General features: G+C 49.4%; 1 protein-coding gene across 2 annotated transcripts in view; it reads left to right on the top strand.

The window, feature by feature from the left end:
- Window positions 1-24470, top strand: part of CORO2B (coronin 2B) — a 125230-nt gene that overhangs the window by 22562 nt on the left and 78198 nt on the right. Inside the window, exon 2 of one of the 2 annotated variants that reach the window (XM_078079162.1) lies at window positions 16872-16940. The exons of the other annotated variant lie outside the window; for it this stretch is intronic. The gene's annotated coding sequence lies outside the window, so the exon portion shown is untranslated. The remainder of the gene's footprint in view (window positions 1-16871; window positions 16941-24470) is intronic. 2 annotated transcript variants of the gene reach the window in all.

Genomic DNA, 24470 nt, shown 5'->3' with positions numbered 1-24470 from the left:
TAAGGTTGAAGCAGGTGAGAAGTATGGGGCCCTAATCCTGTAGGACTGACGTCCTCCTAAGAGAAGGAAGGAGTATGCGGCGCACAGAGGAAAAGCCGCATTCCCTGCCAAGAAGAGCGGTCTCACCAGAAACCAACCCTGCTGGCACCTTGACCTCGGACTCCAGCGTCCAGAACCAGCCGGCCTGTGGCACTCCGTTAGGGCAGCGCTAGCAGATGAGCACGCATGGGGACGCGGGAACTCAGCTGGGAGGTCAAGGTGGACAGAGCATAGGGGGAGGAATTCAGAAGGGCCGCTGGTCTCCTGCGGAGGCTCACATGAGAACATGTGCACCCTGGACATTCAGGACAAGGGGCAGGCTGTGAGGTCAGACTGCTGGGGTCCAAATCCTGGCCCCTCCCACCCTCCAGCTGTGAGATCCAGGACAGGTTTTTAACCCTCAGTTTCCCCATCTGTGAATGGGGATAGTAACAGTAGTCACTATGGTTAACCCCTTGTACAAGTAGCATTGTGAGCATTGAGTTTTTTTATGTACTAAAGCAGTTAGCACAGAGCCTGGTGCATAGTAAGTCCCCTGCAAACATAGCTGCCCCCTTCATCCTTACTGTGTCTGCTTGTCAGGGATGTCACTTGGGTGTCCCCTCATGTCACACGGATTCCAGGAGATCCAGCCATTGTTCAGAATGTATGGGACCTACCTGGGAGCAGTTTTCAGGACCAGCTTCTAAGGTCAGGAAATCATTTGGAGCTTCATGGCCAGCCACCCCCTACCTCCCCCCTCAAACCCTCTTTCCCACCTTGAAAGGACCAAGCTTGTGTCCGAATGACTCTGATTGTGGCTAAGGAGAGGACCCTATTAATGAGGGGCAAAGTTATGCCCTCACTGAGGCTATCCCTAGCCAGTCCTAAGTGGGATTTCATTCCAGGAATTTAAAAAGTGATTTTTTTTTGTTGTTTCTTTAAAAAAGTGGTGATTTGCTCTCAACGATGTGGTTAGAATATGTGCTGTCCTTCCCAGGGGGCTACTTCCAGAAGGTCAGCACTCTCTGTGTGTATAAGCCTTGACTTAAAACCACCATTTCACTTCTCTGTAAATTCAGGGAGTTCCTTGTGCTAGCATTCCGACAGTCAGAGGTCCTGAGAACCTACACAAAAGTGGGATTGTGGGTGCTTTTGTTCTATTTGGTTATATGTCTCTGTTTGCCTTTCTATACTGTATATTTTTTAATTTATTTTAAGATTATATTTACGAGAGAGTGAGAGCACAAGCAGGGTGGAGGGGTAGAGGGAGAAGCAGATTCCCCGCCAAGCAGGGAGCCCGATGTGGGGCTCCATCCCAGGACCCCGGGATCATGACCTGAGCCGAAGGCAGACGCCTAACCAACTGAGCCACCCAGGCGCCCTGTACTGTATATTTATTATTTTGATAGTTCGGAGAAAATTAAGCAAGCTTTTAAGAAATCTTCTAAAAAAGAGACAAACTCCAAACTTCCAGCTGCCCTGGGTTGTCCTAGGTCCTGTGGCAGTGTCTTCCAATGCTGTAGAAGCCATTATCAAAGACATGAAAGTAAAGGGGTACCAGCTTTTTGAAAAGCAGTTTGGCAACATGCATCACAAGCCATAAAAATGTCCATATCCTGTGACCTAGTAATCCCACTTCTGGGAATCTGTCCAAAAGAAATAATCCAAAGGCGGGGAAAGGTTCTATGCATCAAAATGCTCATCATGGCTTTATTTATAACAACAAAAGATTGGAAACAAAATAAAGACTTCACAATATGAGACTGGCTAAGTAAATTAGGCAGCATTTATTCAACAGAACATTTTGCAGCCGTTAAAAATTATAATACCAAAATGATATGGCAATGTGGAAAAATGTTCATGCGAAGTGAAAAGGGAAGGATGTAGAGTTTTTCCGCACACCATGATCATCGCTGCGTAACACCAAAGAGAGCGAGAGTGGACAGGACCTAGAGGTGGGCTGGGGGAGAAGGGGGGCGGGGGACTCAGAGATGCTCTGAGGTTTGTGGGCTGATCCGCTGGGTGGATGGAAGTCATGGTGGGAGCAGAGGAGCGGATAGAGGTGGGGAGAAGATCCATAGTTTGTCCCCATGTGTTGGGTTGAGCATGCCTGGGAGAATCCGAATGGATGGGTCAAAAGCTCAGGAATGAGGCCCAGGCCTGGGATAGAAATTGCAGAGCCATCAGCTTGTAGATGATATGAAATCCCCAAGTGTGGATGACCTGAGGCAGGGCAGTGGGTCTCACCCAGGACACTGTGAGCGTCAGCCGAGGTCCCTCCTGGCAAGTGAATCAGAATCTCTGGTTCTGGAATCCCAGCAGCGTTTGTTCAGAGCTCCCAGGTAATCCAGTGGAGGGGGGGCAGCTGGGTCAAGGTGAAAGAGGAGTGGCTGGGTTTGAACCTTGCTGAGACTCAGGACAGGAAAAGCCCCCAGAGGTGCCTGAGAAGGTGGGGCCAAGGGAAGGTCAAGGAGGGGGAATGGTCATTTGTGCCAACTGCCACCCAGAGGGCTAAATGTGGAGGCCCTGGCCTCTGGATTTAGCTGTGTGGATGAGGCCCTTCCGGCACTGGGGTTCCTGATTCTAGAAGCGCATCGATGGCCCTGCAGTGCCCAGCACAGGGCTTAACATGCAGGCGGCAGGCTTAGACGTCCGCCCTGTTGAACTGAATAGAAGAGTTGTTGGTCTGTCACTTTCCTTAAAGTAAACATTTTCCATACCCCAAATTCTGGCACACAGTCTGCAAGATTTTTGAGCTGCTTCTGGGTGGAAGAGGCCATGTAGAAAATGCAGTTTGGCTATAGAAACATTGAAATGCTGGGGATGTTTTGCTAGCTCATGGGTACAGCAGGGCAGAATATTTGAAACTGGGACAGACAGAAAAATCTGGAGCATAACTTAAGGCGGAGTTACATACCCCACTATCTCTGGTTAGCCTCTCCCAGAAAGAGGGTGGTTTCTTGAGCGGAGAGGTGGGCATGGGAGACATTTTTGGCACCCCCCCGAGCTGCTGGCTCACAGCAGACACTTTTTAGGTGTTCAGTACATCCTTCATTAACTGTGCACGATTCAGAGCCCTGGAAAGGGTGTCCCAAACTGGAGGGCACTACAAAAAGGAGCCTTTTCCCATGTTCTGAATGTCTCCTGGCTTTCTCTCTGGCTCACCAGGGTAAAGATAGGTATCAGGGTGGGTTTTTTTGAGTCAATGGAAGAGTTAGCAAGGAGTCTCATGGACTCTGTGGGTCAGGCTTTCAGAGAAAATAGCTTGGATCTGTTCCACAATGTCTAGGGTCCCAGGATAGTGCAAATGACGAGGGGTGACTTGAACATCTCAGGCGCTGGAATCATCTGGAAGTTTCTTCACTCTCATGTCTGGCCCACACACCAGGCCAGTAGGAATGGGCTTCCATCTCTCTCCTGGCGGGGTCTGTGTTTAAGGGGGCCCTGGCTGTGTGAGCTCTGGGACAGGGGATCCGTTTGTGGCCCATATGGAGCATCTAGTAGGTGGTAACAAGGGTCTGAACCAGAGGAGGGTCAATGGAGAGGAAAAGTCAATGTGGGGTCAGGGAGTATCCAAGTCTCCAGCTTCTCTTTGCTGCTGGCCTCCAGCTCCTTCCCGTGCTGGCCCTTGGCTTCCTCACTACCGTTCCTTACCCAGAGCGTCCTGTGTGACTTCACCAAAGGCCTAAGAGCTACTGATGGAAGGCAGCTTCCCAGGCTGCCCAGGGGTGAGCTGGGGTCAGCCGGTGAGGACATGGGACTGAGAGCTGCTTTTCACTGTACACGGTGTGGATGGGCCTTCTGGGCCTCATCCCCTGGCTGTGATGGCAGACAGGATGGAATGGGGTGGGGAAGTGTGAAGAGGTCCCATTCAGTACACTGGCTTGACCTGGAATCTGCATGAATCATCCACATTGGGCCCCTAGCCCATCCCCAAGGGACCCCATAATTGTGCAACCAGCTTCTCCCCTCCACCCCCCAGTTTTCTTAGTGGAAACCCTGCCAGAGACTCAGGCACTGAAAGAAAACGGATGGGGTGATTATTTCATTTGTTATTCAAAACTAACGAGGTGAATATTTATTGAGCCCCTCCTACAAGGTGAACATTGGAGATCTGTCAGAAAGGGACTTTGTCTTCAGGGAGCCAGCAGCCCTCAGTAAATGTGAATGGGTGCGGCCCAGAAGAGGAGCCAGGGCCCCGCAGGAAAGCATGGGGTCTCCAGTGCCTGGTTTATGAAGCAAGCAGTGAGCCACTCCCTGACCCCATGGGGGATGGGCTGGTGGCAGGCTTAGGTCCTGGGTGCACCCCTTCACTGCCTCCCTAGATTTGACATCCAAGACCCCTCGATGCCTGGCCCCACCCATCTTCCCGGGCTGGTCTCCTGCCCTGATCTCCAGACCCCCTGTTCCAGCAACAACAGGCTCCCTGCTCTTTCCCAAAAGGCCCATGAACTTTACCCTCTGTCCACTCATGCTTTTGTGCTCTTTCCTCTACCCACAATGTCAAGGCTGCCCCTCCCTCCCTTGCCCCTGGTTCTGCACTCCGAATCTGGAATCTGAGTTAAGCTTCGGGCGGATTCCCATGCTAGCTTTTCCTCGACTCCTTCCCCATCTTTCTGTCGGAATCAATCAGGCATTGTCCTGCTTCCTGCCCAGCATTGCGGTTAGCTGTCTAACTCAGGCACTTACTGGAATTTGAGTTTGTTGAAGGCAAAAGTAGTGCTTTTCTTCTTAGAGGGAAGATGAGACATAGTGGGTTAACTGGGGTTAGGCTCTCAACTCAACTACTTACAATTCTGTGACCTTGGGCGGATGACCTAATAGGTCTGAGCCTTGGTTTTGCTGTCTGTAGAATAGGGAAAATAATACCTGCCTCCTAGGATTGTCACTAATGATCAGGGCAGCTCAGTGTCTGACAAGTATTGTATGTTCTGTGAGTGTGTAACCACCCTCCACCCCCGCCCCATTCTGCTTTGCAGTCCTATGGTCCTAATGCTGTGCCTCACACAGATAATATGTCCAGTGACTGATAAATAAAATGAGTGGCTCGAGCCCAGAAATGAACCCAAAGCATATACAATCAGCTAATTTTTGATAAGGACGCCAAGAATGTATACAATGGGAAAGATAGTCTCTTCAGCGGTGTTGGGAAAACTGGATATCCACATGCCAAACAATGCAATTGGACCCTTATCTTAAAGCACACATAAAAATCAACTCAAGGGGCGCCTGGCTGGCTCAGTCGTTGGGCGTCTGCCTTCGGCTCAGGTCATGATCCCGGGGTCCTGGGATCGAGCCCCACATCGGGCTCCCTGCTCAATGGGGAGCCTGCTTCTCCCTCTCCCACTCCCCCTGCTTGTGTTCCCTCTCTCTCGCTGTGTCTCTGTCAAAATACATAAATAAATAAAACAGCCCCGCGTTTAAAAAAAAAACAACTCAAAATGAATTAAAGACTTAAATGTAAGACATGAAACTGTAAACATTCTGGAAAAAAAACATAGGGAAAAAGCTCCTTTACATTGGCCTTGACAATGATTTTTTGGATAAGACACCAACGCTCAGGCAACCAAAGCAAAAATAAACAAGTGAGACTACATCAAACTAAAAAGTTATGCACAGCAAAGGAAACCATATACAAAATGAAAAGACAGCCTATGGATTGGGAGGAAATATTTTCCAACCATATATCTGATAAGAGGTTAATATCCAAAATATATAAGGAACTCACACAACTCAATGGCAAAAAGACAAACAACCTCATTTTTAAAAGCGAACAAAGAATTTGAATAGACATTTTCCCCAAGAACAGCATACAAAGGGCCAACAGACATGAAAAGGTGTTTACTATCACTCATCATCAGAGAAATGCAAATCAGAACCGTACCTGTTCGGATGGCTAGTGTTAAATAATAGAAGATAACAAGTATTGACTTGGATGTAGAGAAGAGGAAACCCTCAGGCACTATTGGTGGGAATGTAAATGGGTGCAGCCACTATGAAAAAAAAAGTGTGGAAGTGCCTGAAAAAACTAAAAATAGAAATCCCATATGATCCAGCAATTCCTCCTCTGGATACCCAGCCAAAGGAAATGAAGTCAGTACCTTGAATAGATATCTGCAACCCCTATGTTCACAGCATTATATACGGTAGCCAACATACGGAAGCAACCTAAGTGTCCACCGAGGTGAACGGATACAGAAATTGTGATATGTGTGTGATATGTGTGTGTACATGTGGAATGGAGAGTGACTCAGCCTTATAGAAGGAGATCCTGCCATTTGTGACGATGTGGATGAACCTGAAGGGCATTACTCGAGGTGAAATGAGCCAGGCACAGGAAGAAAAAAAAATGCATGATCACACTTACATGTAGAGTCTAAAAGAACCAAATTCACAAAAGCAGAGAGCAGAATAGTGGTTACCAGGGCTGGGGAGGGGGGAGGAAAGGGGGGGATGTTGGTCAAAGGGTACAAAGTGACAGTTCTGTAGGATGAATAAGTCTAAAGACAGTATGGTGAGTATAGTTAATCATATTGTATCGAATACTGGAAATTTGCTAAGAGAGTAGATTTCGGGTGCTCTCATACACACGCACACACACACACACACACACAAGGTAATAGTAGAAAGATGGAAATGTTAATTAGCTTGGCTATAGTGATCACTTCACTACATATATGTATATCAAATCATGTTATACACCTTAAAAAGATACAATTATTATTTAAAAATAAAATAATTTTTTTAAAGATTTTATTTATTTGACAGAGAAAGACAGTGAGAGAGGGAACACAAGCGGGGGGAGTGGGAGAGGGAGAAACAGGCTCCCTGCCGAGCAGGGAGCCTGATGCGGGGCTCGATAGTAGGACCCTGAGATCATGACCTGAGCGGAAGGCAGACGCTTAACGACTGAGCCACCCAGGTGCCCCCAAAATAAAATAATTTTTTAACTGAGCTAGTTGATTGAGTTGCATCTGTTTTGGAACCATAAGATGTTCAAATCAGACTTGGTTTATGCCCTCTGTTTCATATTTCCTGAAATTGCCACTGGAGAGCATATGATGCACTGAAGGTCACTTGAAAGCGTCATGATGCGAATCTCAGTCTTCTGGTCCTAGTCCAAGGCTCTGACCAGTCCTGACATGTTGGTTCGTCCCTTGGGGCCACTGGGCATGGGCACAACCAGGAGACATTCTGACACGGAAGTAGATCCTTTGTGACAATCCTGCATCTTCACACTCCTCTGCTCTCCCCACCCCACCCTTTTGTCCTACTCATCCAAATACCTGTAGGAGGTTTGGCACAGCATGCAAAGATGGCAGGGACCTGGCATTTCCCTGGTTGTGCAAGGTTGCGGGCATTAGCTCTAGTTTGCTGAGTCCCCTGGAGAAGTTTGTCTCCCATCCCTTTCTTGTGCCCTTTATTTTGGTCTCACATCCCTTCTGCATTTTCCCTCATGTCCCCTCCTCTCATACATACCCCCTACTTTCCCATTCCTCCCCACCCCCTCCCCCCTCCCCACAAGCACCTGTGCCTTTAAGTTCTGTTGATAGAAACCTGGTCTCGGGCTAGATCCTATGTCCATCTTCTATACCTGAGGGTATGTCGCTCCCAGGGTCCCATCTGTCAAGGAACTGATGTTTTCATTTTCCTTATTCAAGTGGCTTATCACCTTGCAGAGTACGATACTCTACTCCCCAGTAGAAGAATTCCAGCTTCTGTGAGGCAGGTTTGGGAGGCCAACATGGCATCAGGCTAGTCCAGAATGTTCACATCTAGAAACAGAGCGTCAGAGTGAAAATGGACCTTAGAAGAACCATCCTGTCCCTTGACTGCAACTCCGAGATGCCAGCCAACACCCAGACATGTCGGGTAGCACCTTTCATTCAACACCCTAGAAGGGGCCAAGGAAGGGACCCAAGACGGAGAACAAAAAAAGCACTTTGCACAAAGCTTTATTTGTGTTAGCAAAAAATTGGGAAACATTCCATGTACATTCCATGAACATTTCATGTAAAACAACTAAGCTAAACTAACTGCCGTTCTTCAACACGAGGATATGCGCCCAGCTGCTGAGCATGACTCGTGGGAATGGCTCTCTATATAGACGTGTTCCGTTGTATTCATTTTTATATTTATTTTTTAAATTACAATATCTGTCTTAGATTATAAAAGCAATACATGCTCATTCTGGAAATTTGGACAATCAGAACACTGTAAAAATGGAAATAAAATATCACCCTTTGTCCTACCCTCTCAAGATACTACCCTTTGCATTTTAATACTTCTTTTATTTAGATTGTCTTTTTCCTATGAGTGTATATGAGTATATCCTACCCTGTGCGTTTACTATTATAACATTATATCAGGAGAATTTCTCCGTGGTATTATTTACACCATATTTCATTGATTATAATATTTTACATTTTGTGATCCCTGAAATTGCAATGTATTTTTAATTGATAGCATGTTATAGTTAATTACTTCATTTTTTTTTTCTCTGAGGAACATAAAGTAATGGTCAGTCCTAGAAGTGGTTGAACTGGATTTGATGAAATACGGTATATGCTTTGAAAGCATGGTTTTTATGCTTACATAACAGTCTATGCTATAAATGTGAACATACTTGATTTTTTAAAGATTTTTTTATTTATTCATTTGAGAGAGAGTGCATGAGCAAGGGGGAGGGTCAGAGGGAGAGGGAGGAGCAGACTCCCCGCTGAGCAGGGAGCCCAATGTGGGGCTCCATCCCAAGACCCTGGGACCATGACCTGAGCCAAAGGCAGATGCTTAACCAACTGAGCCACCCAGGTGCCCCAACATACTTGATTTTATCAGCCTTTTATTATTGGACATTTAGGTGTGTCCAACTTTCTACTTTTAAGAAACATCCACTATGTGAAATGTGTCAACATTGCTCATTGTTTATTGGGGTGGATTCTTAAGAATAGATACAAGGAGGGGCGCCTGGATGGCTCAGTCATTAAGCATCTGCCTTTGGCTCAGGTCATGATCCCAGGGTCCTGGGATCGAGCCCCGCATCGGGCTCCCTGCTCAGCGGGAAGCCTGCTTCTCCCTCTCCCACTCCCCCTGCTTGTGTTCCCTCTCTCGCTGTGTCTCTCTCTGTCGAATAAATAAATAAAATCTTTAAAAAAAAAAAAAGAGTAGATACAAGGAGACAAAATGAATGAAGGTTTTAAAGGCTCTCAATGCCTTTTCCATGTAGATGTTGACAAGGACCAAAAGTGAATATTGAGGGATGAAGATGGGCATTGCATTTAGCGAGTTCTCTATGCAGTTCTTTGTGTGTAGACATCAAAATGATAATCATAAGGACAAATCAGCAGTGAGTGACTCCATTTATTTATGGGGGGCGGTGTGCAGAGAAGAGGGAGAGAGAATGGGAGAGAATAGGAGACTGAGAAATGCCCAGCACTGCAGGGGAGCCCTCAAATACTGGAATGGATGATGTAGGAGTGAGTGCTCTGGTCTGAGGTCTGGGGTGGGTTGGGAGAGCTGTTGGGGTGAAGGGAGGTCATTTAGTCAGATTTTGCATACTCCTAAGTTCCTGGGAGCTGGGCTGTTCCTCCAGTTGGTACAACATCTAGAAAGTGCATTGAACAGGGTGGGGCCAGGAGACCTGGGTTCCAACCTTGGGCTGCTGGTAACTTGCTCTCTAGCTGACCTTGAACACATGACCTGCCGCCCCCCCCGTACCTCAGTTTCCCCCTCTGTAAATGAGGGAGTGGGATTGGATGATCTTTGGGAAACCTCCAGTGTGCAGATCTATAGTTTGGGCGTGCCCAACATGAGGGGAGACACAGATGGCAGTGGCTGGTTTCTAACACCTCAGCCCTCCCCACCCCTAGAACAAGTTTCTTGGCATCCCTTACCCAGGCAGAACGTTAGAGCCATAAACCTGGGACTGCACAGGGACTTGGTATGGCCAGGCTTAGCACGACGTTGGACTCCCCTCCCTCCCTGCACCAAAACTGATGACTCCTCAGAGAAACCCACTGTCTTCTCCCCTTGCCTGGAAGTTCCAGGAGAGGCCGTGGGAGTGATGGAAGCCTTTAGTCCTGGCTGGTGTGCCTTATCTTCACTGGCCTCTCTGAGTCACAAGTCAGACCCTCCTCTCCTCCCCGGGGTCATGAAAGAGTGAGAAATGGGAGTTAGAAACAGGATTTTGGTTAGCGTTGCTCTTTAACGACCCAAAGTGGCATAAACAAAATTGAAGTTTATTTTTCTCTCACATCGCATCTAGATAGAAGTATCTGGGCTGTTGAGGCAGCTTTCCTTTTCAAAGTGGTTAGGAGCCCAGGTTCCTTCTCTCTTTTAGCTGTCATCTAAGGTGGCTTAAAGATGGCTCTCCCCATGTTTTTACCTAGGGGAAGGGGGAAGAGGAGGACTCCCCCTTCCTTTACAGGACAGGACCTGGAGTTGCCACATGGTACTACTGCTCACATCCTATTGGCCAGAACTTCATCACATGATTACATGCTTAGCTGCAAAGGTGGCTGGGAAATGTAGTCTTTTTCCCTGCTAAAAATTGAGACTCTATTACTATACGAAAAGGACAGAATCGGAGGTGTGGGGGGTGGCCGTGTTGATGAGCAATTTCTGCAAAAAACAAAAACAAAAAAAACAGAACAAAACAAAACACCCAGATTTAAAGCCCAGAGCTTCAGGGCTCCAAATACCTGCATGATGGCGGCAGCAGCTTATTACAATGGCTTACCAAATTGAGATTTATCAAAATAGATTGAACCTGGCTCTTCCCCTTCTCAACCCCCACATGCCTTCCCTCCTTTCTCTCTATGCAGCAAATCTTGGAGGACTAGTCCACTGGTGAGGGTCAAGGCTGTCCCTGAAGGGTTGGGAACATATTCGGAATTGTCAGCTTTTCCTTGGATTCTTAAGAGCCAGTGATGCCCAATTCCACAGATTTTTATTTTAATGTGCAACCAAATATTCTCCTATTTAAACAAGGGTGATCAAACCGTGGTATTTGTAAACCCAGGTTATTACATTTGGAGAGTTTCCTGGGGCCTTGAAATCAGTGTTCTACCAAGAGTGGTGCCTTTGCAAGTCTTTGCCAAAGCTCCTACTGTGTGCACCTGTGCAGCTAGCTGGAACTCCCAGAATTCTCAGTAAGGTCAGTGAGCTTCAGTGTCCTCTTTGAGCTGGCTCCAATGTCCAATTACTGCTTTCACTGCATTTTGATGATGAATGGCTGTGAGTTTATCTCCATGGCTATTGGTTTAATTTGCAGTGGGTTTAGTCAACCGCCAGTGAGTGGTACTTATTTGCATACTTGAAACCTAGAATTTTTCATTGACCACTGCGTCTTAAAATGTCATCTGTGGACCACCTACATTGGAATCGCTTAGGTACATGTTAAAATGCAGATTCCTGGGCTCTCACCCAGACCTCCTGAATCAGAATCTCTGGGAGCAGGCCCCAGAATGAACATCTCTATGCCAGGGAGAACCTCTGAACACATTTTTAACGCGTTTGCCTGGTGGTTCAACAACGAATCTCACGGACCCTTGTTGCTAAAGCATCTGTACGTGTTATTGTGCAATTCTGCTTATCTGAGTTGGGCTGTGTGTAGATTTATCAACTTAAATACTCTGCAAGAGAAAGGGTGCTGTTTTATCACATAAAAGTGTGCATAGCTTCTTTTAAGTACGTCATAGTTGATTCATAATGTCCCTCTCTTAGTCTCTCTTATCCCCACGTTGCTCTTCCACTGATAATGTGGGCATGGGTACGTGAGGGGCCTCTGTGCCAGGAAAAATCAGAAACCATTGCCCAAGACCCCAAGGAGCACACTAGACCCTGATGGGTGGTAACACCTGATGGAGAAACTCTTTTAAAAGAAGGAACATGAGGACCAAGACAAGGAGGGGTCCTAGATGACTCTTCATAGGTCACAAGGGAGAAGCAGCTAAGCCTGTGAGTCAGGGATGTGGCTGGAGGCTGCACTTGGAAGGCGGTTGGGAGGATTTCAGGACTCCCGGCTCAGTCTGGGGACTGCTTCCTCTCCACCCTTGCACTGTGTGTTGGGGAGGGACCGATTCCAGGGCCCCAGCAGGCCCTTTATCCACTGCCCTCAGCTCTGACTGGAGCATTGTGTCCTGGCTGTGTCCCTCACAGCCTCTTAGTGACGCGCCTGTTGTCCAAGATGGGCCCGCGGCTGGTCCGGGCCTTTGCCCATGTATTATGCATCAACAGCTCAGACAAAGCTCCTGTGTGTGGGAGCCCGATAGCGTGGGGGCTTGGCCCCCCACAGAGTTCTGTTTACCAGGCACTGGGTGTCCAGAGGGTGGGATGGTGGCGGGTGCTGTGGACAGGAGGTGGGATTTGCAGTCTCTGCAAATGGCTGATGAGAGGAGAGAGGTGGATGGCAATACGGGCCTTCCTGGCTGAAACAGGAGGGATGGCCTACTTCAAGTTCAGGGCAGCCAGGGAAACAGTCCCTCCACCTCCCAGGGCTCCCAGGCCTGCTCTGAATACACTGTTGGGTCATTAACAGAGGCTGTCTGGCTAACCCAGGCCCCAGCAAGCCAATAATTTCCTGGAGCACCTGTGGGGTGGCCTGAGGGCCTCAGGGACGAAGGAGACATGACTAGTGCCAACCTTCCTAATCCGAATGGATAGAGAATCAGTCATTTCCCCTGGGCGGGGAGCCTCTTGAGGAGTGCAGGCAGGTTTTGATCCTCTCTGTACCATCAAACTTGGGGGCCCGGTGCATGGCAACCACACAGTAGATGTTTGTGGAATGAGAAAGGGTTTTTGAGCCTTCGTGGTGGACCCAAAGGCTCAGGCTCAGGCTCAAAGGAGAAGCAGAAAGAAGATACATAGCCCTCCCTCTTATGCTTACCACCTGATGGAAGACATAAACTTCACGTAGATGAGGAGGGAGATGAGACTGGCATTTTATTTATTTCTTTTTAAAGATTTGTTAATTTATTTGAGAGGGCGGGACAGGGCAGAGGGAGAGAGAGTCTTAAGCAGACTCCACACTGAACCCAGAGCATGACCCTGAGATCAAGAGCTGAGCTGAAACCGAGAGGCAGACGCTTCACCGACTGCACCACCCAGGCGCCCCAAGAGACTGGCATTTTAGAGCCCCCACTGAGGGCCAGACCTGCGGGGGGGGTTAACACGCAGGGTTCACTCCCTCCGTCAGCAGCCCTGTCCAAAGAGACCTTTCCTCCATTCTGTGCTGGAGGAACCCCTTATCCACTGCGCACAACCCTGACTGGAACGCATGGCGTTATGCCGCAGACTGGTTCAGCTTAGCTTGGTTAAGCACCGTCCCCTGGCTGAGACAGCCCAAGGGCGACGCCATGGCGTGTGCTTTGGTAGTGAGCGGTGTAATGAGGGGCGTACCTGGGTTGCTGTGGGGTCCATGACTAATCAGAATTATCTCAGAAGCCTTTTCAAAATAATACGCATGCCTCTTCTCTACCACCCAGATGCTGATGTACATTTATAAGGGGGAGGAGGGCTACGAATCTTGGGCGGGATGTATGGAGCTCGAAAAAGCTTCCCCGTTGTCCTAGTTCCTTCCCAGACAGGTATGTAGCCTTATTTCTAGTCTTATTTATAGATTTGAGAATTTTACTGTGACTCCAACAAAAGAACAAGGCTTTGCTCAAGGTCACCCAACCCCCAAGGGGGGGGAGCTCGCTGCCTGGTCTGCCGGCCTCTCTGCTGTGCCTCGCTCCCTTAGAAGCAGGTGGCTGCCCTCAATCCAGACTCAAACCCCCAGTTGGAAGCTGTGGGCAACTGGGTGAGTGTCCCAGGCCGTGGCTGGGAGGATTCCGACTAGCTGTGCTCAGGGCCGTGGCAGCACACGGGCCTGGACACGCGCAGGGAATCCCATGCTGCAGCCCTCTGTGGGGTTCCCACCCAGGGCCTGAGTCTGGGGCTCGTCTCCCGAGCACCGGCGGTGGGGTCGTGGAAAGATTAGTGTGCTGAGGTGCCCCGGTTCTGGAACCAAACACGCAGCCGGACTCGTTCCAAAGGCACGGAGCCGGGAAGGCTTTCAGAATGGGGGTTCTGAAAGGAGGATGTGGGAAAGGCCAGCGTGAGGGGAGAGCGCTGTGTGTGTGCATGTGAGTGTGTGTGTGTGTGTATGTGTGTTCATTCCCAGCAAATTCTGTGATCCCGGGTGACAGGTGACTGGCCCATCTTGTTGATGGACAAAGGACTGAAGAGAGAAAAAAATAGGATCGAATCCTTGAAGGATTTGAGTGTTGGGCTGGGGAGTGTGGACGTTATTCTCCTAGTGGAGGGGTGTTGAAAGTGTTAGAGCAAAAGACATGGTCAGAGGTGTTTTTGTTTTTACTTGGAAGAAATCTTGGAGGATGAAATAAAGGGTTTCAGGGAGAGGGGAAGGCAAGGGAGGAACGTATGCACACACTTACTTACCTTCCCGCTCCCTCCTCCCAACAGCCCCAGGGCGTGGAGAGCTGTAACCATGGTTACCAGATGAGGCTCCAGGGCTCTGAGGGGTTAAGAAAAAGGCCCAGGAATTGTTGGGACTGAGTCACAGCTGGCCTGTGCTTTCCCACGACATCAGCTCCCTCCCGCTCTGCAAAGCAGGACAGGTCTCTGTCCCAGCACACGTGGCCCTGGGGAACTGGCATCAGAAATGGGTAGGACCCTGGAGGCAGAGGGGGAGGAGAGGCAGGTGGGCCACTGTGACCTCTTGTGTCTGGAGGTCCCAGAGCTGGGCCCGGCACCACTTCTCAGTCTTGAAAGGGACTTTCGTGCCTTTCCAGGCACTCTTCTGTCTAATGCACTATTTGTCCTGTCTTCTCTCTTGGTCTGAAAATCAAGAGACTTGGTTCTAGTCCCAATTCTGCCACTTGCCTGCTGGGTGACCTTGAGTAAGTCACTTGCCCTCACTGGGCCTCCACGTTCCCATCTCTGAAATGAAGAGCAGGGTGCGCGCATGTCTGTGAGTCCGTGTGCAGGTGCGTGAGCATGTCTTCGTGTATATGGGTGTCAGTGTGGGCCTGCGTGTTCGTTCTCAGCCGACCAGATGGACTCGAGGCCTCTCTTTACTGTGTTCCCTCCCCATGGGGTGGACGATGCTGACATCATCACTCCCACCGTCTGGAAGATGAAAGTGGAGTCTTGGGAGAGGGTCCTCAGTAAGTGGGGACTAAGCCGTATCGTTCTTTTCCACCCACACCCGACAGCCTCAATTCTGAAATCCATCCTGGGTGGCCACCATCCTGCTGGGTGGGTCCTGTGGCTGAACCCGGGGGTTTATAGTTGAATCTCGGGCACCCGGGATGCCCTGGTAAATGAGCTATTCTGAATTACTGGATTTTTAGTTCACTTCAATAATGTTTACTGAAAAACAAAAACAAAAATAATAATGTTTATTGAGTATCTACTCTGTGCCAGGCTCTGTGCTAAGTACTGGGGACACAGAAGGGAACCTGACCTAGTCCCTGCCCTCCAGGAACCCACAGTTAGTTCTGTAGCATTCAGATATTTTTTTGGCTATGACTCCTAGACGGAAAATCACTTTATGTTGTGACCACGAGCACGCACACGCACACGCAAATATATATTATATATACAAAACCAAATCACAAGGCAGGCCATGCACTCTGATATTTTTTAGTCTTTTCTACTCTGTCTCATTTTTTTTTTTTTCCAGTGCTGGTAGCATCCTACCACTCTGATTTCATAACCTGCTGGTAGGAGGTGACCCTCCAGTCTGAGAAACATGGGTTGAGTGTTGCGTATAGTGTGTATATGGAATTGCATATAAATTATGTGCTGTGGGAAAAGAGAACAAGGAATGCGTTCTTGTGATTGGGACAATCAGGGAAGGCCCCCAGTTCGAATGGCACTTGAGCGGATGAATGATAGGATTTCAGTCTACTGAGCCAGGGGAGCCAGACCGAAGCCAGTCAACAGAACAAGAGCCAGCAAGACCAAAGCAACAGCACGAGCACAGACGGGGAGACAGGAGTGCACCGGGGTGGAGGGCAGAATGCACAGTGATGCACCTGGCAAGCGCTTTGCCTGGCTTACCACACTCAGTTCCCATAATAATTCTAGGAGACAAGAACTCTTTACACCTTCATGTCGTGGATGAGGAAACTGAGGCTCAGAGAAGTTATAGAACTTGCAGAGGACCACATAGCTACTAAGCGGTAGAGCCCAGATCTGAACTCAGGCAGTTCCATGGAGATCTAAATATGAAGTTCCTAGAGATGTGACCCTAAAGATATTTGGGGGCCACTTCATGGGGATGCTTGAATACAAGCCTGAGAATGTTTAATTTCATTCTGGAGGTGAGAGAAAAAAGGTTACACATTTCTCAAAAGGGAAAATGACAAGATCGCAGCTTTATTTGGGGGAAGGTCATCAGCATAGGAGATGGGCTCAAAGAAAGACAGGGACACCTGTCAGGAGATGGGAGCAGCATCTTTCTGCTCAGGTCAGTGGCCCCAGAGACCATTATATCATATTTATCTCAATGCAGTTAAGGACATGGCTCATATATCATATGAAAGTAGAATAAATCATGTTTCCCTTTTTATCTTGGCTATTAGGAAGCTCAGATTTCCAATCCATGGTACTTTTCCATGGAGCATTCAAGGGCTCCAGTGAGCCTTTTATGTACTCATTTTGCCTTGCCTTAATTCTCCTACCCTCACTTTCCTTTAAACTGGATTTCATCACTACTTGATTTTTCACTCCACTATAATGTGGGCATTTTGGTATGCCTCCGAGCAGGCTTTAAATGAAATACAAGGGAAACACACTGAAGCAACTGGAGAGCATTTTTTTTTTTTTTTTTTTTTTTGCAGGCAAGACTGGAAGCTCCTGGAGAGTAGGGATTGGCTTACCATCTCCTGGATCCCAGGGCTGGGTGCCAGGTGAGTGCATCATGTTGATGTACACTCTGAGCTATCAGAGCTGAGAAGGGCCCGAAGGCGCCCTACTCCTTCTGTTTCTCAAAGAACTGACATGAACCACCAGTGATGTACAAGATGTTTTCCCTGGGGCCTGGAGGAATATGGTTTGGTTTAATTGTCACATATTTATTTAATTTAGTAGAAAAAAATGTAGCTAACACATTGAACCAGTTCTGTCATGGATAAAATTCCTTAGAATGAGTCTCAGGCAGATATTTAAATTTTAGAAAGGGTCAATTTAAACAATATTCTTTAAAAAAATTTTTTTTTTATTTTTAAGTAATCTCTACACCCAACATGGGGCTTGAACACACAACCCCGAGATCAAGACTGAGCTACCCAGGTGTGCCCTTACTTATTCCTTTTCCAGTCCTACAGGGCAGACAGAGCAGGAGTTATTGTTTCTCCCATTTTGTGGATGGACAAACTGAGCCCCAGAGCGGGGACGGGCCTGCCATCACTCAGCCAGCTATGGAGGGACCAGGGTTAGAACAGTTCCAGGCCTTCCCACTGTGCGTCAGGCAGGGTCGGGTGGGGAGCCAGTTTCTGTGTTGAAATCCCCCAAACAATGGTAGAAGGTCGGCTGGGTGAAATCAAGCAGTCCGATGGCCTGTCTCCACTCAGGAGCAGCCTGAGCCGGACATCGCTGCCGGGTCCCCCGCTGCCCCACCTCTGCTCCTCTTCCGGGAAGGGACTGCTTTCCGAAGGAGCGCAGATGTTCCCGCCTGCGTACCGATGGGCTTGGTGCTCCGCTCCATGTGGACGGATGACATCAGCCGTGAACGGACTCAGCTCTGGCCGCCGCGCACCTGCGAGAGCCCCATGTGGGACCCTCCTGGCCATGAGTAATGAGACCACAGCATTTATTGGGCATCTTTTTCATGCCAGGCCCTGTTCGTACAGTTGGACGCTCACATTGAATGAGACACTGCCCTGGGCCCTGGGGACTCACGGTCTAGTGAGGGAGGCAGACACACACACAACTAGGCAGAGAACAATGCAGAAAGTGCTAGAACGGAGGAATGGACCCAGTATTAGGGAGGGAGGGACTGGCTCTGCCTCGCAGGGATCAGAGAGGTTTCAAGGAGCAGGAGACATCCGAACTGAACTGGAATAGGGTTTGCCAGGAGAAGAGGAGAAGGAGAAGAGAAGGCATTCCTGACGAGGGGCCAGCCCGAGCAAAGGCCCAGAGGTGACCGGAAAGGGTCCTGTTTGACTGGGATCCCAGCTGAGTGAGGCCGCCGTGGAGATAAGCTACAAAGGTGGGTTGGAACCAGGAGCCCGCTGCTGGCCAGTGTCCCACACTCGAGTGGACCTGGAGCCCAGCACGAGTGCAGTTGAGGGGAGAATGTGCCAAGGTCAGGGTGACGGCTGGGCTGGAAGCAGCCTTTCGAGGACTTGTTGGGCTCACTTTGGTTTGGTTGTTGGTTTGTGTTAGGGACGCAGTGTGGCTCACGAGGCCGGGATTTGGAGACCAGAAAGAACTAGGTTCAAAGCCCAGCTTCGCTCCTGCCAACCATGTGACCTTGAACAAGTCGTTTTACCTTCTGAGCCTTGGTTTTCCATCTTTAAAATGGGGATAGAGAGCCCTTCCTCTTAGGAGAATTCAATGAGACCGAGAGGAGGACTTAGCCCAAAGCCTGGTTTGTAGTGAGCGCTCAGTATGTTAAGTACTACTGTTGTCGGTGATGATGGTGGCAACTGCTCAGCGGGTGGCTGTGTGTGTAAGGTGGACTCGAGTGTGTGCAAGTGTGGACTTGAATGTGTTTTTGAGAACATCCGTCTGGGTGGAGCATATGACCACAGCGTGAGGAGGCAAGGGCTGGTTTTACACGCACTTGAGTGTGAGTCGACTAGACAACCTTTGGCTGAGGGCTGCTGGGGGCTGGAAGGATGGGATGAGTGAGCCTGTCATTCGCTCTGAATTGGAAAGGACACTTGAGGTGTCATCCAGTTCAACCTGAACCTGATGTGGGAGCCTCATCTCTGACACCTGTGCCAAAGGACCTTCCAATTTCATTAATTGCCTCCAGTGATGGGGAACTCACCACTTGCAAATAATCCATTCTGTCGTTGGACATCTCTGGCTACTCATTAGAAATAAAACTGTCACCCCTATAGAGTGCCTGTGGAGTCACAAGATACATCCCCATCCCTTCTTCTCTCCTTCGTTCCCTCCTTCCTTCCTTTTTTCATAGATATTTGCTGAGCCCCTATTATTTCCAGGCACTATTCTCAATCCTGGGAGGGCATCAGGGGATCAAAGCAAACACAGGCTCTATCCTCATGAAATTTGCAGTTTTGTTTACCTTATCTCACAACATCCCTGGGAGGTAGACATGGTGGGATTAGAACTGTACCCATTTAACAGACTGGGAAACTGAGGATGGTGGTAACGATGGTGACAGCAAAGATTTATAGAGGTCTGGAATGTGTCAGGTGCTTTACATACTGTATGATCTCTAATCTTCACATCAGCCATACGGGGTAGGCACTATTAATATCATCCTCATTTTATATCTGAGGAAACAGGCTCAAAGAAACTGAGGCTGGAAGCTCCCTGCCCCGGGGTCACACAGCAAGGAAGTGGCCCACCCCTACTGCCTGTGGGATTAAGGCCCTGACACTTGCCAGAGCAGCAGAGCTGAGGCCCCAACTGAAGCAGCTGGACTGAGACCCCGGGCCCTTTGCACACCATTGGAGGGTCATTCGGGGACCCTGGCAGTGTCCGGCGTGTGCAAGCTGACATGAGTGAGCTCCCCACCCATAGCCGTGTTCGCTCTTCCTCCTCAGCCCTGTCCTGCTTCATGCCAAGAGGACAGAAGCGGGTGAGGTTAGCCTCTCCCAGCAGTGATGTGCACTGAGGCTGTCCCTGACGATGTCCAGGAGTCATCGAGGTGGGGGACGCCAAGGGTAGCCTGCAGATTCCTTTGCTCCCGAAATCCCATTGGGCTTCTCCATCCTGGGCTCCAGGAGCCTGGAGCGCAGATTTCAGCAGCCCTCTGCAGCTGGGCACGGGCAGCGCAAATGGGCTTCTCAGTGGCTGGATGGAGAGGAAACCCTCCCTCTGTGCCCACCCCCTCCTCAGCTCGGCCTCCAGTGAGAAGGAGAATTCTAAGCCCTAGTGGAGGGGTGGTGGAAAGCAGGAGAGATGGACCCAAGGACCAGGTCTCAGGTCCTGCCCCTGTCCCATCCTGGCAGGTGACCTCACCTCGCTCTCTGACTCTCTTATCTCATCCGATAAATGGGGATTAAGGAAGCCAGCTGCCTTGTTTAGACGAGGTAATCCATATCCTGGTGCCCTACCAAGGTTAGACAGAAGCAGCAATGAACGCAACCACCAACACGAATAGTAATGGCCCCGCACGGATCATCAGAATCTTCGAAAGGTGCCATTCACAGGCTTTTCCCCAGCCCGAACTCGTATTAGGAACCACTGTCTCCAGAGCCCAGAGCCAATATACCGCATGTCTCAAATATTAGTGTTACATTGGAATCACCCGAGGGGCTTTTTAAACATCAGCCTGGCAGGTTCCTGGGTCTGCCCCTGGAATTCTAGTTCAGTGGATGTGGGGTGGAGCTGGGGGTCTCTGGTTCTCCTCCAGCATTAGTGGCTGAAGGCCACACCTGCCCAGAGCGGGGGACACCACAGGACAGGTGGCAGGGTGCCCGGGGATGCTTCCTCTGTGCTACATGAACCAAGGCTGCCTGCGCTGGGTGTCCAGAGCATGCCACCGTGTGGGGAAAGGGACCCCGGTCTCCTCAGTGCACTGCATAGGACTTAGGAGTCCCTGAACTTGAAGCGTTTTCGTTGTTTCTTGTATGCAACTTTCTGTGTTGAGGACCAGGACAAACATTTCTTCGAGTAATTTGTTTTAAAAGTCCGGTTTATTGAGGTATGATATTATAATATATACTATTGAGGCAATAAAAATCATTCGTCACCGAGTACAGTTCCATGTGTTTTAACAATGACGCAACTGTGTAGCCGCTGTTAGTTATGCTCTAGAACATTTCCATCACCCCCTCCCCGAAATTCCCTCCAGCTGCTTTGTAGTCAACCTCTCTTCCCACTTGCCACCGCTCTGTGGTCTATCTTTATCGTTTTGTCTTTTCCAGAATATCGTATAAATGCAGAGTTTGTGTCTGGCATGCCCGGTTCAGCATACCGTATTTGAGATTCGTCCATGGCATGTGCGGGCATCAGTCGTTTGTCCCTTCTTATGGCCCGAGTAGGATTCCATTGTATGGAGGGATGCACCACGGTTCACCTTCCTGGGGTAACTTCATTGTCCCCAGCTTTCGTCCAGAAGTGCGATCTAGCAAGAAATGCGATGTGTGGGGTTCCCATGCAGGTCTTTCTGCTCTGGCTGCTTCAAAAGTCAGAGTAGACTCATTCTTCAGCAGTGTTTTTTAAATTAGCTACTACATGCCTCTACCAGGGCACATGGTTCGAGTGTGTACAGGAGTTTTAAGAACCATAATGAGGAAGGGAAGACACCACTTCCCTTCTGAAGGAGCAGCGGTGGGAATGTGGACCCAGAGTGGGCCAGATCTTCTGGTTTCTGGTTTTTCCAGAAAAGGAAGGAGTCTGGATTTTTATTTGCAGTGTCCTGATTTTTTTAAATGTTGGCAAGTAATTCAGAACGATTTTAATCACTGTGCTGGTCCTTAAGCCCCACATCTGCAGGCCAGATTGAGTCTGTGGGTCTCTGTCTCATGGGCTGGGGCTTTTGGTGTGCTAAGTGCTAAGGATGCAAAGAGAAAGGATTCTTGCCCCCGAGTTGATCACACACCAATGGGAGAAACCGGGCTTGTAGAGCAGTGATTACCCACTGGGGTAAGGGTCCCAGGAGCCATGTAAAAAGATATTTTGAGAAGACAGTATTGTACCTCGTACCCAGCACTGTCCCGAAAGGCTCCCCAGGTGAGGTGACTTTGAGGTGAGCCTTGATGAAGGAGTAGGAGTTTGCCCATAGCAGGGACGTGTCATTCGGAAGGATTAACCTGGGCAAGGACTGTGGGCACGGAAGAGGCTGCCCTCCCTCCCTGAGAGAATGGTGGGTCAGCAGGTGTGAGTGAGCCCTTTGGGCACAGAGGTGGATTTACTATAAATTTCCTTCATGGATTTGACCCTGAAATGCTGGTTTTTCAAATCAGGAAGTCAGCATGACCCAGATTGTTTTGCTCTTACAACATATTCCACCAAAGACCTAACTGTCCATCGTACTGGAAGTCTTGCCATGTCCTTCGGTGGACACGTTGTGGTGCTATGTCCAGCAGCTCGCCCCTTTGCCTGGGAGGCCCGGGGCTCTGGGGCTTTCTGGCCCTTTCTATCAGATGTACTTGGAGGACCAAAGCCAGCTCCCAGGGGAGACTGAAGACCAAATTGCACAAACATGTAAATAGCTGAAAGACGGCACCAGTGGCCAGGGAGTTGGAACGATGTCATTAAGCCTTAAGGTTGGAAACACCGCGGGGAGGGGTGAAGGGGGTGTTCAGTGTCCTGGAGGAAGTGAAAAAACCTCAAGATGAGTCCAGACTCACATTCTAAAGCCTTTAGACTGGTGGCTTGTCCTTCTCACTGAGCAGGGCTTTTAAAAATGCAGATGCCCAGGCCCTGGGACCAGCCGCCTGGGTTAACTCCCAGTCTCACCACTAACTGCAGGAGCTTTGCTCAGGGCTGCAGAAGGAAGAGGGGCCCCGGGCATGCGGCAGCCCCCCTCCGGGTGAGGCAGAGCCGCCATCATGGGGGGAAGGGGTGGCAGTGTCCCCCTTCGCCCCCACACCCAGCTGGGTCCGCATGTGGCTCGCCTTCCACCAGCTCTGGCATCTCAGAGGTTGTTCTGCAATGGGGAGGTCACAGAAAAGAGAGGTCCGAGCGGGCCGGAGCTGTGTCCCATTCACTCACTTACTCACTCAGCAAGTGTCTGCTAAGCCTCCACCGTAAGGCCCCACAGGGGATGCCACCATTACAGCTCTGGTCCTTGTGCTCCAGAAGCCTCCAGTCTGAGACATTGGCCTCACCGTGCTGTGACTCTCACACAAGGTTGGCATAACATGGGCGGGGCGGCACTAGAAATATAAAGTGTTTTGACAGCCCAGGGAAGGAAGGCGTTGATCTGCCTGGGAGATCTAGGAAGGCTTCCTGGAGGAAGCAGCCTAGGGGATTCTATTAGACAACTCAGTTATTATTTGCTGAGTTGAACCTTGCGGGGGCAGCCTGTTCCCTTCATCTGCTTGCCTAGCCCTGTTTACTTCCAGCCTCTCTGTATTGGAGCCAACTTGATTTGCTATGTGTCCTCAAGTTCCAGGGGGCTCTGTGCTGGGGGGCTTTATTCACCCTCCCCTTGATACCCGCCATCTTCTCTCCTGGCCCCTAAACTGGAAACCCAGCAGGAGACCTTGTACAAAGAGTGCCAAGGCTCCTGCCCACCGCCACCAAAATGCGCTGCAGGGAGGGAAAAAGGGCGAGAAGGGGTAGCTTGATTTCGGTGGGTGCTTTGTACATTTGAGTAATACCAATCATAAATGTTCAACAATAACAATACACTAACATAATGACCAACACTGAGTGCCTTCTCTGTGCGCAGCACGTTGGGTGCATTATGTCGTTTAATTCCCACACTAGCCACCAAGAAGTGCTATGGCCTGCTTGTTGAGCAATACACCCAGTGGAGCTGGAAGGTTTGGGTTCAAATCTCTCCTCCACCTCTTCTATATGGGACCCTGGGCAAGTTACTGAACCTCTGTGCCTCAGTTTCTTCCCCTGTAATTAGGGGAATATAATAGCACCTAGTATAGCTCTGAATCGCTACGAGGATTAAGTTAATGTTGGCAAAATGCTCAGAATAGTACCTGACACGTAGCAAGTACAATGCTGTGTCAGATACATTACACATGCATTATATGGCTTCATCCAGGTTAAAACAAAATCGGGAACAGCTGAGTCTCACTTAATCCCCACATCAAGCCACCTCCTGTGGTTTGAGGAAGCACCACTAATAGCCCTGATTGGTCTGACAACTTGTGACAGTAGCCAGTTAGTGGTAGAGAAAGACCTTCAACCCGGGCGGGATGAGAACACGGGAGGGTAGGACCCCCCTTGTCTCCCGGGATAGCTGTGTGGTTCACATCCAGACGGGGCAGGGAGGAATGAATTGGAATTGGGGGTGATAGAGGTGCAATGGCATTAATTAGCGTGAGCAGAGAAGAGCCCAGGGACTGAGACCTACCGGAAGGTGCTGGGTGAACCACGGGATTGTGCTGGGGAGTACTAAGTAGGTCTTGGTGTTTTGTGAAGTTGTTGCCCCCTGAGCTGGTCTGCCCCACATTGGAAGTTCTGGAGTAGTCAATGTCTGAGAATAGCATTTAGGTCAGAAACACAGGAGGGTAATTAGAAAGGCTCCATGAATGGCTGCCATGTACAGTTGTGCAGGTTGTGCCCTGCACAAGGGCACCTGGCGGAGAAGCAAGTCCAGCTCACGTTTC

This window comes from Halichoerus grypus, chromosome 8, assembly GCF_964656455.1.
Source record: "Halichoerus grypus chromosome 8, mHalGry1.hap1.1, whole genome shotgun sequence".
Lineage (NCBI taxonomy): Eukaryota > Metazoa > Chordata > Mammalia > Carnivora > Phocidae > Halichoerus > Halichoerus grypus.
The sequence above is the reverse complement of the archived record's forward strand: the minus strand, read 5'-3'. Positions and strand labels throughout refer to the sequence as shown.